Here is a 9,732-nt window from a genome sequence, read left to right on the forward strand (position 1 = left end):
AAAAAAGAAAAAAAAAAAAGCAGAGAATTTCTCATTTCAAGCCAAACTCAGCCCACCTTACCTTTTTTATTTTCATATTGATCTTGGCGTAGGTATGAAGAGTGCAAGAGACTTGATTTGAATGTAACTGGATTTCTTCAATTTAAATCCATTTGGAATCCCAGAAAGGACAAAAGCAGAGCACTTGTCAGTGGTTTATGCTTACATGTTCTGTGACTCAGCACCCAGCCTTTCTGTGTGATCCTGCCAAGCCTGCAGGACCAAGTCCACGGCTGAGAGGTGACAGGGACGTGATCTGTTTTGAATCCTCACAGCTTGAGCACAAGCCACTGGGTCTTGTGTCAGGACGGGGGTGAACCTCTACTTGCTGTGACCACTGAGTATGAGCACTATTAGGCAGATGTGATTTAGGCAGAAGGAAGGATAGCTATAAGCGAAATGCAACTGAAGAGACATTTTTAGAACTATAATTTTGGAATGTAAATTGGGAGTCAAGTAGGACTTGAAACGTCATCACGTGGCTTAGTATAACAGCAAGTTCTCTTTTGCCTCTATAGCTGGCTGGAAGCTGGTTACAGAAGGCAGGGTCACCAACAGCTTCAAGCACATGGACATATGGTCTTGCCCAACTTTGCATTAAAAATGAAAATAATTGGATTATGCAGGAATATGCCTCTTTCATGTTTCACTATTTTTTAGCTCTTTGTAAAAGGCAAATGTTAGTGCCAGAAGGAGACAGACTGACAGCACTGAAAACCTCCAATCTTCTGTTAAGTTACAGTACACAAGGAGCACTAGCAGAGCATTTAAAAGCTCAAAAGCACTTGTCCCAGAATGTTTTTCTACAGAGGGAAAATGCCAATCTCCTTTTCCTTTCAGGGACTCCATGATGTATTACAGGAGAATTAGTTAATGACAAGCAGAAGCAAGATATTATGTTTGCTCACAAAAATCTAAAGTCAATCAAGTCAACAAACAAACAAATTATTTGCTACAAATGTACTTTAGTCATCCTTTAGCTTATTTATTTATTTATTTATTTTGTTTGGCCACCTTAAAGGATGGGCAAATGCCAACAGCATTTCTGTTAACAATGCTTATATTAGTTCTATTCAGAATTATGCTAAAGCACTGATCACTGCTGAAACGGAAATAACAAAGTCCAGTCTGGGGCTTAATGCTGTTTTAATACTTTTCTTAACATAGTCTAGCCCACAGTCTTGTTTGGAGAGCACAGGTCCTGTCCACTAGGCCTGCAAAGCAAAGCACAATGTAGGCAGGTCTTTTAGATAACTTGCAGTTGCAGACAATGTTTTGAAGAAAAGTGGTGATCACCTTTTTTCAGTTTGGTTTCCCAAAAGAGATGACATTTGCAATGATGTTACATGTTCCTGTCTCTTTGTGTCACTATTTGAGAGAGGGCTAGAGGTTTCTAAGACCTAAGCAGTTCTGAGGAAGCAGACAGCTGAGCAGAGGAGAAAGGACCTGCAGTTGCTTTGACTCACAGCAGCATTCACTATGAATGCAAAACTTAATAGGTACTATTCACAGCAGGATTGAAGATAAGTGCCTGCCAGTGCCCCTTAGAACTGACCACAGGATGCAGATCCAGAAAAACTAGGCATTAGCTCCTCTACTTTATGCACTATGACTTCATTAAATGATTAATTCCCACAATTTCCTGGGATTTGCCTATCGTACACCACTATGTTACAAAAGAAGCAGCTTCCTGCACTTAATTCTTGCTCAGACATTGCACTGTCACACTGCTCCTCAGATTACAAGGTTGAACTGAAAGGGCAGTACTAAAGAGCACAGTTCAACCTTGTTTAGAAGGAAGGACAGCTATAAGGGAAATGCAGCCTTGAAGATATCTGTTAAACATAGCACATCAGGGAGGATAAATGAAATTGTCTTTGTTATGGATAAACACCCTGAAACCAGAAGGTCTTTCTGATCAACTGGCAAAACATTACTCTTATCTGTGTTGTCGCTAAAATTTGCTAGTTGGCCTGTCCTCTTGATGTCACATTTTTCAGGAATATGAGTGTGTGCACAATGTTCTTTCTTTTGTATGAAGCTCTCTTTCTTTTTCTTCCTTAGTTTTTGAGAGCAGGCATAAACAAGTGCTAATGAGCAATGATGAAGGACCCTCTGCAGAGCCAGTACACATGCAAGACAAAGAGAGAAGAAAATAAGTAAATTAGACTGTTCATGTGCTTCAGATGTGCTAATGAAACTATTCTATATGCACTACAGATCACCAGGATTGCAACAGCAGCATACCAGTGTGTTGGTCAGCCACTATTTCTGCAGCTTGACAGCTGCCTCTGAGTCAATGCCAGGGGGCAAAGGGTATAAAGGGAAGAGACAGAGTAGTGGAGGGACAGCAAAGTGAGTGAAACAACAGAAAAGGGACTTAAAAGATGCACCCTCATTCATCTTCCACACGTAATGTTCATATGCTCAGAAGGTGCTTTGATATTTTGTATTTTCTCATTTTCACTTCCATTCTGCCTAACGTACCTATGTTGGGTACTTGGGCTTTTTCATATCTTTCCAGTAACATGCTCTGCCTGATCTCATCCAGTTCTACAGTACAGATCATCATGAGTGGTAGGACCACAGCGTTCTTTGAGCTCTGCTGCCCTCAGCATTGCCAGGGAGTTGCCTCACTTCAGTTTCATGATCGCACAAAAAGCCTTTCTTCTCAGTTAATAATAAGCAATAAAAAAAATCCTGAAGACAGTACTAAAAGGCATATAGATCCGAGGGCATCATGTACCAGCATTTTGGGAACTCACAGTCTCTAAGCATTTGCTTAGAGACAGTGAAGCATTTGCAAAATGAGTCAGGAAGAGAGCAGAGATCACCAAGAAAAAACTCTGCAAAATATTCCAGAACAAAATGGAAAACAGTCACAAGTAAGGAGTTTTTACATGAAGTATTTTTTTCACACTCTCTGCTAGAAAAAATACCCCCTATCTCACTGAAACTGTTCCAGAGACATTCATGGATAGAATTTCTGTTAAAAAGAAATAAATGAAGTCACTTGCATAAGGTAATACACACATGGGGAATTTAATTCCTTGCACAGGATGGTCAGGAGACTGTTGCAAGGGTCCTAGAATCACGTAGGTTGGAAAAGACCCTTTAGATCATCAAGTCCAACCATCCTCCTAACTATCAAGTCCACCACTAAAATATTTCCCACAGTTTCACTTCCAGAGGTCTTGAATGTCTCCATCTCAGCTGCCACTCATAGTTGCTTTCCAGTCCCTTCAACAGCTCTGTTGCTCTTCTCTGAATGGGTTCCAGCACCTCCACATCCTTCTTGTAGTGAGAAGCCCAGAGCAGGATATAGCATTTGAGATACATTCTGTATCACCAGACTGAGGACAAAAGAACAATCACTTTTCAAGGCCTGCTGTCCACACAGTTTCTGATACAGGCCAGGAGACCACTGGCCTTCTTGGCCAGCTGGACGCATAGCTGGCTCCTGTTCAGCCAGCTGTCAATTAGCACCACCAGGTCATTTTCTACTGGGCAACATTCCAGCCAAACTTCCCTAAGACTACACCACCGCTACGCAAGTGCCGCACCCAGCATTTAGCTTTAGCTTAGAGAGCTGGATGCAGCCCATCCACGCAGCCTAGTCGGATTCCTCTGCAGTCCTTCCTACCCTCATTCAGATCAGTCCTCTTCCCCAAGTTGGTGTTATCTGCAAACTTAGTGAGTGGGGACTGATTCATCCAGATCATTAAAAAGATATTAAAGAAAACTGGCCCCAGTCCTGAGCCCTGCAGGAATTTCTTCAGCTGTGTTAGATGAGACTTTCTGAACTGTTGTTCTGATGAGTTCTTGTAATTCAGTTGGTTCTATGGCTGCTCTCCAATACGTGCCAATAAGTTGAAAGTTATTATTTTAAAATGTACACAAAATATCTTTTAACTGACTACAAAATACTATTGTGTGTGACCCTTTCTGCATCTGCAGCACAGTTTCCACAGAACATCTACAATTACCTTACCTGTGTATGACTGAATCTGTTCTACAGCAGGAAATACTTGTGAGAGGCCAACTGGATTGTCCATTTTCACCATTCAGAGTAGTTATCAACATATAGAAACATAGAAATAGTACCTATCAACTGGTCTGTACACAGGGTTGCTTGAAGGAACCACCTCCTGAGTGACTGAAATTTGTATCTGTACAGATCAGATACACAGTAAGTTCAGTACTTTGTTGTGGAGACAGGTGGGAGTTCAGTCGCCTTTTCATAGGTCAGAGCATTGTCTCAAGTCTGTGCATCATCTCATTCATCTTTGCAAGGTCAAGTTGGGAAGGTTCTGAATCACAAAAGAAATGAAAAAGTAGACAGAGGCAATGTATACACAGGCATAGCCTCATACCCAACCGTACCGCTACTGTAACTGTAATTTTCTTCTTGTAACAAAACCATAACTCAATTCCACAGATTTCTCCACAGCTGTTCTGTATTTCTTTGAGTAAATATATTTGTGCTTGAACATGCTGTAAGTCCCTATACTACTCTGAAAAGGAGGGTTTCCATTTTTCAGTGTAATGCAGAGCATCCTCACTGTGGTAGTGGACTTATTGTCTTCATCATCTCTCTGTTACAGTATTTTCTGACATCAATCTCCTGTGTGATCTTTGTGACTCTTTTCCTTCCAATTTCTGTTTCCACTGCCCAGATCACTTGTCTAGCTGTATCACCTGCCATTTTATGATCATCTCTTGTGCCAGCTATTCTGTACTCCTGCCTTTAAAAACTGCTCACTTTAGAGATTCATTCTTCCTGTCATTTCAGAGGTCTTGGTGTTGCAGTTCTCAGGCATCTTTTAATTGTCCGTCAGCCTTTCTGCCCTATTGTCCTGCCTGTGTACTTCTGTCTCATCTTTCAGTTTACATTGCATCAAATAGCGAGGGCATACTGCTTATGCTATCTCTTTTCCACACATCAGATCACTGTTACTCATACAGTAAAATGTAGAGTTTTTTTCTGCTTGAAAGGTGTTGGAGCTGGCAGGGAATATAATAAATATCAAAGCAACACCCTTGCTGGGGGTTAGACAGATTACAAGGCAGTTATCCCCTCTTTTCATTTCATACTCAGTTTCATCTCTTTCTATTTATTTGAAAAGAGGAGAAACATGCAACAGGCACAAATTCTGACACATTACCTATGGGACCATGGGATGTGACGGAACTGGTTGATGATCCCAAGGGAGAGCAACTGCCAAGATAACTGCTGTTATCTTGGCAGTAATGATGATATTCTGTCAGATCTGTGGCTTGTTTGTAATGTAAATACAATGTGATGGTCCCAGCAGCCAAGCGAGTGACTCCAGATTTCATTCCATTTTATTGAAGTTATGCCCATGGTCCAGATTCAGCCTGCACAAGCACTGCAAGCACCTCCCCTGGTGAAGGCAGCCTGACCAAGACGGGTTGCTCTCAGAGTGAAATAATGGTCTGCAGTCATCCTCTTGGATTGTAGCACATACATAGCTTTGAAATCAAATCAAACCTCATTAGAACAGCTACTCTCCTCCTGCTTCCTGCGCAGCAGATGGCAACAGCTATAGGAAATTCTGACTGCATTGTTGCATCACAGAGAAACAGCCATGTTTTGACACAGAGTAGTGGAAATGTGGAAGACCTCCTTTTCACACAAGCAGCTCCCAATAGATCTGAACAGTTTTCTCCTGCATGGAGCACCACAGGAGCACTGAAGCCATCAGCAAATAAGGCTACACTGGCTTTCCACATTTTTCTTCTACTTTAGAAGAAGGATGCTAAACTATAGCAACTAAACAATTGGTTTGAGACTTAGATTAAAATCACCTCCCAGTATATGATTTCCATACGTGGTCTTTTGTCCTAGTTTTCCTGCCTTCAAGAGAAATCTAGGAAAGAAAATTTTTCAAGCTAATGTGCTTGGAAAAAAAGCTCATTTTTGTGAGATTATATTTCTTGCTGATATTACTGTAAGTTACATGACTAAATCCTTTTATGATGTTTGTATGTCCAAGGGTTTGTTATTTAAACTACCTATGAGTACCAGCATTGGCCTGCATTTAGCTCCTACATGTCTAAGTAATTTAACTTTCTGGCTTCTTAGCACAAGACACTTAACATAAATTAAAAATATGAAGAATGCTCAGAACACAGAGTTAACTTTTTGCACTGGTTATTTGCACATACTGGGTTATCATGCCAAGCTAGATATAATTACCTGCTCTATCCCTAGGTATGCGAAAACTACATGCCAAGTGGTTCTAGGACTGTGCACATGTGCATTATATCCTTTTTAGATGACATGATGAACGTACTATCTAAGTAGTTCAATTTTAGTTTCAAGTAGCCTTTGGAAATAGAAGATTAGCTTGACACAACATAAATAATAAAGCTGTTTCCTGCATTTCTGTCAGGAGTTGAAGTGACTGATATTTCCTGACTAAACATGGCAGTAGGGGCACACTGCTTTTCACCACTGATTAAAAAGAATCAAAATAGATATACAAAAGTGAAGTAACTTCTGTAAGATTACCAGTGGAATAGATGTTTTGTAAACTCTCTTATTATTGAAACCTTAAGCAATGGAAAAACAGAAGTAGGAACTTCTAAGAAACTCTCAAGTCAGCAATGAGACAAATATAAGAAAAATATGTAACATAGCCTGCAAGGGGGGAGAAAGAGACATAGTAAATTAATAAGCAAGCAAACAAACAAACAGAAAAAAGAAATTGGAGAGAAAGAATAGAGAAGGCCTGACACTGATAGAAACTTCCTGTATTGCAGGCTAAACAGCTAGTTGCAAACCTGGCAGGGAACAGACAGAGAGATAAGACGTGGGACAAACCAGGGCAGAAAAGAGAGCTTAGGAAAGCTATTCTGCTCCATATAGGCTTCTGTATTAATAACAGTTCTCACTGCCTTTGAGGTAATCATTGGGAATGGACAGATAAAAATTCCTTCTCCATAAATGAATTAAGAGAAAAAACAGTGTTTGTTTATTGGTTTTATGTGGTGGTCCAGTTTTTCATAGAATCACAGAATCACAGAATGGCGAGGGTTGGAAGGGACCCCAAGGATCATGAATCTCCACACCCGCTGGCACATGCAGAGCCACCAACCTCCCTATTTAATACCAGACCAGGCTGCCCAGGCCCCCATCCAATCCGGCCTTGAACACTCCAGAGATGGGGCATCCACAACCTCTCTGGGCAGCCTGTTCCAGCACCTCACCACTCTCTCTGTAAAGAATTTCCCCTTGATGTCCAACCTAAATCTCCCCTCCCTCAACTTAATACCATTTCCCCTCGTCCTGCTGTTATCTACCTTTCAAAGAGTTGATTCCCTTCCTGTTTGTAGGCTCCCTTTAGGCACTGAAAGGTTGCAATGAGGTCACCCCACAGCCTTCTTTTCTCCAGGCTGAACAAGCCCAGCTCCCTCAGCCTGTCTTCATAGGGGAGGTGCTCCAGCCCCCTGATCACATCTTTGTGGCTCTCCTCTGGACCCTTTCCACCAGCTCTCTATCTTTTTTGTACTGGGGGCTCCAGTCGTGGACACAGATTTTTCCCCACAGATTTATCTACATCTTAAGGAGACATCAAACTGCAGAAAGCTTTCCTTGCCTTGTTTGCTTTTTTACCTGCTTGTTTCCAAATATAGTTGGCTATTTTGGCATGAGGTTAATGAAATGATGCAAATGGCTTTTTTCCAGCTGAATAATGCTCAGAGAAGCATAACAGCTAGAGATAGAGCAGTAGATTATACCTTTACAATGGCAGGGCATTTCCAGTTTAATAGGATTCTCAAATTGGTGTCAGTTTTTATATGAAACTGTTTTAAAGTATAATTTGTTTAAGGGAATGTATTTGGGCTAGTCTGTATTTTATCTGACTTGTTATAAAGCAAATGACACTAATGTAGTTGCCATGATTGTGTTACGATTTTAACTGCTTTTGCAATATCACTCATTTATGTGTGTGCTCTCACATATTTACTTTCTGTTTATCACACATACATCTGTGCCGAGAAGTCTGTTCACTGATTGGAGATTCTCAAATATGTATCAAACATATATGTGTTGTTTATTTTCTTAGGTTTTGAATTTTTTGAAACAAGTGCCAAGGACAACATTAATGTCAAGCAGACATTCGAGCGACTTGTGGATATCATCTGTGACAAAATGTCCGAAAGTCTGGAGACAGATCCCAACATTACTGCCGGCAAGCAGAACACACGACTAAAGGAAACCCCTCCACCACAGCAACCCAACTGTGGCTGTTAATGCAGCTACCAGCAAAGGCAGCTCCAGCATGTTCTGTTGCCAACAGAGTATTTATGAATGGTCTATATGCCTTTATTTATACTGTCTTAGTAATTTATTTGGGAGAAAAATCTTTTATTCTACATTAGCATCTAGTTGAGTATATGTACGAAGATGGGGATATTAGTAGTTTGAAAGAATAATCTGTTTTTTAGCTTCTGGCTCTTGCATGCAGGATGGCTATTAGTTTTTCTTTTCTTTTTACTGTTTCACATTATACTTACTTCAGCTGGTGCCACGTGACTTGCATTATTGGTTTCAAGTTTTATAGTTGAATCCTTAGGGTAGCAGCCAAGGTATTTTATATTTTCTCCTGACCAAAAATTAATTTAGAAATATTACTTTGAAGACCCAATCACTCATTCTGTCTAGATCATTTGCATAAGGAAAACTTCCTTGAGCATACTGCCTGACTAAGTCTGAGCTCAGTATGTTACACATCGTGTGCTTGGAAACTGTAGAAGTTAGAAGGAGCAGACCTCCAGCCTTCCTGGACCTCAAGCTACCTGCTCTTCCTTTGAGATTCCAACTGGATATGGGTGTTCAGTGCAGATCCTCAGAGATATTAGATACTTCATCCTGGCTAGCTGGCTACTATACTTACATTTCTGTGGGCACTGTGTGTTTGTTAAACTCCTTTCTGAAACTTCACTCATTTTCTCATTCCAGCATGCAGATACCCTGGTAGTTTCTGCCCTAGCAGAGAGGTCTGACCAGCTCTTTTTCTTTCTACTGGCATTAGATATTGAACACTCTGTTCAGGTATTACCCCTGAAAAAGCCAAATCATACAGTCAGTTGTTCATAGCCAAAAACTGTCTTGTCACGTTGCTGTCAAACCTGCATGCTTACGCTTTCAGGAACTGTATCTCCCATTCAGTCACTGGGACAGCCATCACCATACTGGCTACTAATTTCACTCAGATCTGATGTAGATGTTGATGTGCTTTAGTTTGACCTCATTTTTTCTTTGATGAGGAAATCTTTTTTGACAAGACTATCACAGATTGGCAAGATTTTGAAAATAACTTTAGGAATAATAAAAAATGGTTGTCATTTCCTAACTTAAAATGAATGTATCTATAAAATCAGGAAATGCTGTGAAGTACACAGACACACACAAAAAGGCAGAATAAAGTACACAAGTTCTATTTCAATCAACTTAATAAAAATAGTCATATTCCACAGTTTTAAAATGGTAATTGGTGGCACATCTATGTCCAGCACATAGTGCTTCGTGCAACATCTTTATTTCTGTCACAGTGACATTTTTAAGATAAACTGCATTATTGTGGAATTAATTGTTTTATTGTTTTTAGCAGACAGGCTTTAAGACAAGGCTGATGTTTCCCTAACTGTCTGCAATACAAAAAA

At 40.4% G+C, this 9,732-nt stretch overlaps 2 long non-coding RNA genes across 5 annotated transcripts; one reads left to right on the forward strand and one right to left on the reverse strand.

Moving 5' to 3' along the window:
- Nucleotides 1-1,035: 1,035 nt before the first annotated feature.
- Nucleotides 1,036-5,647, reverse strand: LOC109363916. Of its 4 annotated transcripts, none has more exons than XR_002109814.1 (3): nt 5,552-5,647; nt 4,031-4,349; nt 1,036-1,253 (listed from the first exon to the last, which is right to left on the reverse strand). It is a non-coding gene; the product is annotated as an uncharacterized LOC109363916 (long non-coding RNA). The 4 variants fall into 4 exon arrangements; XR_002109817.1 differs by having other exon boundaries at nt 1,037-1,253; nt 4,144-4,349; nt 5,552-5,646; XR_002109815.2 differs by lacking the exon at nt 1,036-1,253 and adding an exon at nt 3,038-3,392.
- Nucleotides 5,648-5,931: 284 nt separating this feature from the next.
- LOC109363917 lies at nt 5,932-9,732 on the forward strand. Its single transcript, XR_002109818.1, has 2 exons — nt 5,932-6,011; nt 8,133-9,732. It is a non-coding gene; the product is annotated as an uncharacterized LOC109363917 (long non-coding RNA).

The sequence above is a fragment of the Meleagris gallopavo genome, chromosome Z, assembly GCF_000146605.3.
Source record: "Meleagris gallopavo isolate NT-WF06-2002-E0010 breed Aviagen turkey brand Nicholas breeding stock chromosome Z, Turkey_5.1, whole genome shotgun sequence".
Lineage (NCBI taxonomy): Eukaryota > Metazoa > Chordata > Aves > Galliformes > Phasianidae > Meleagris > Meleagris gallopavo.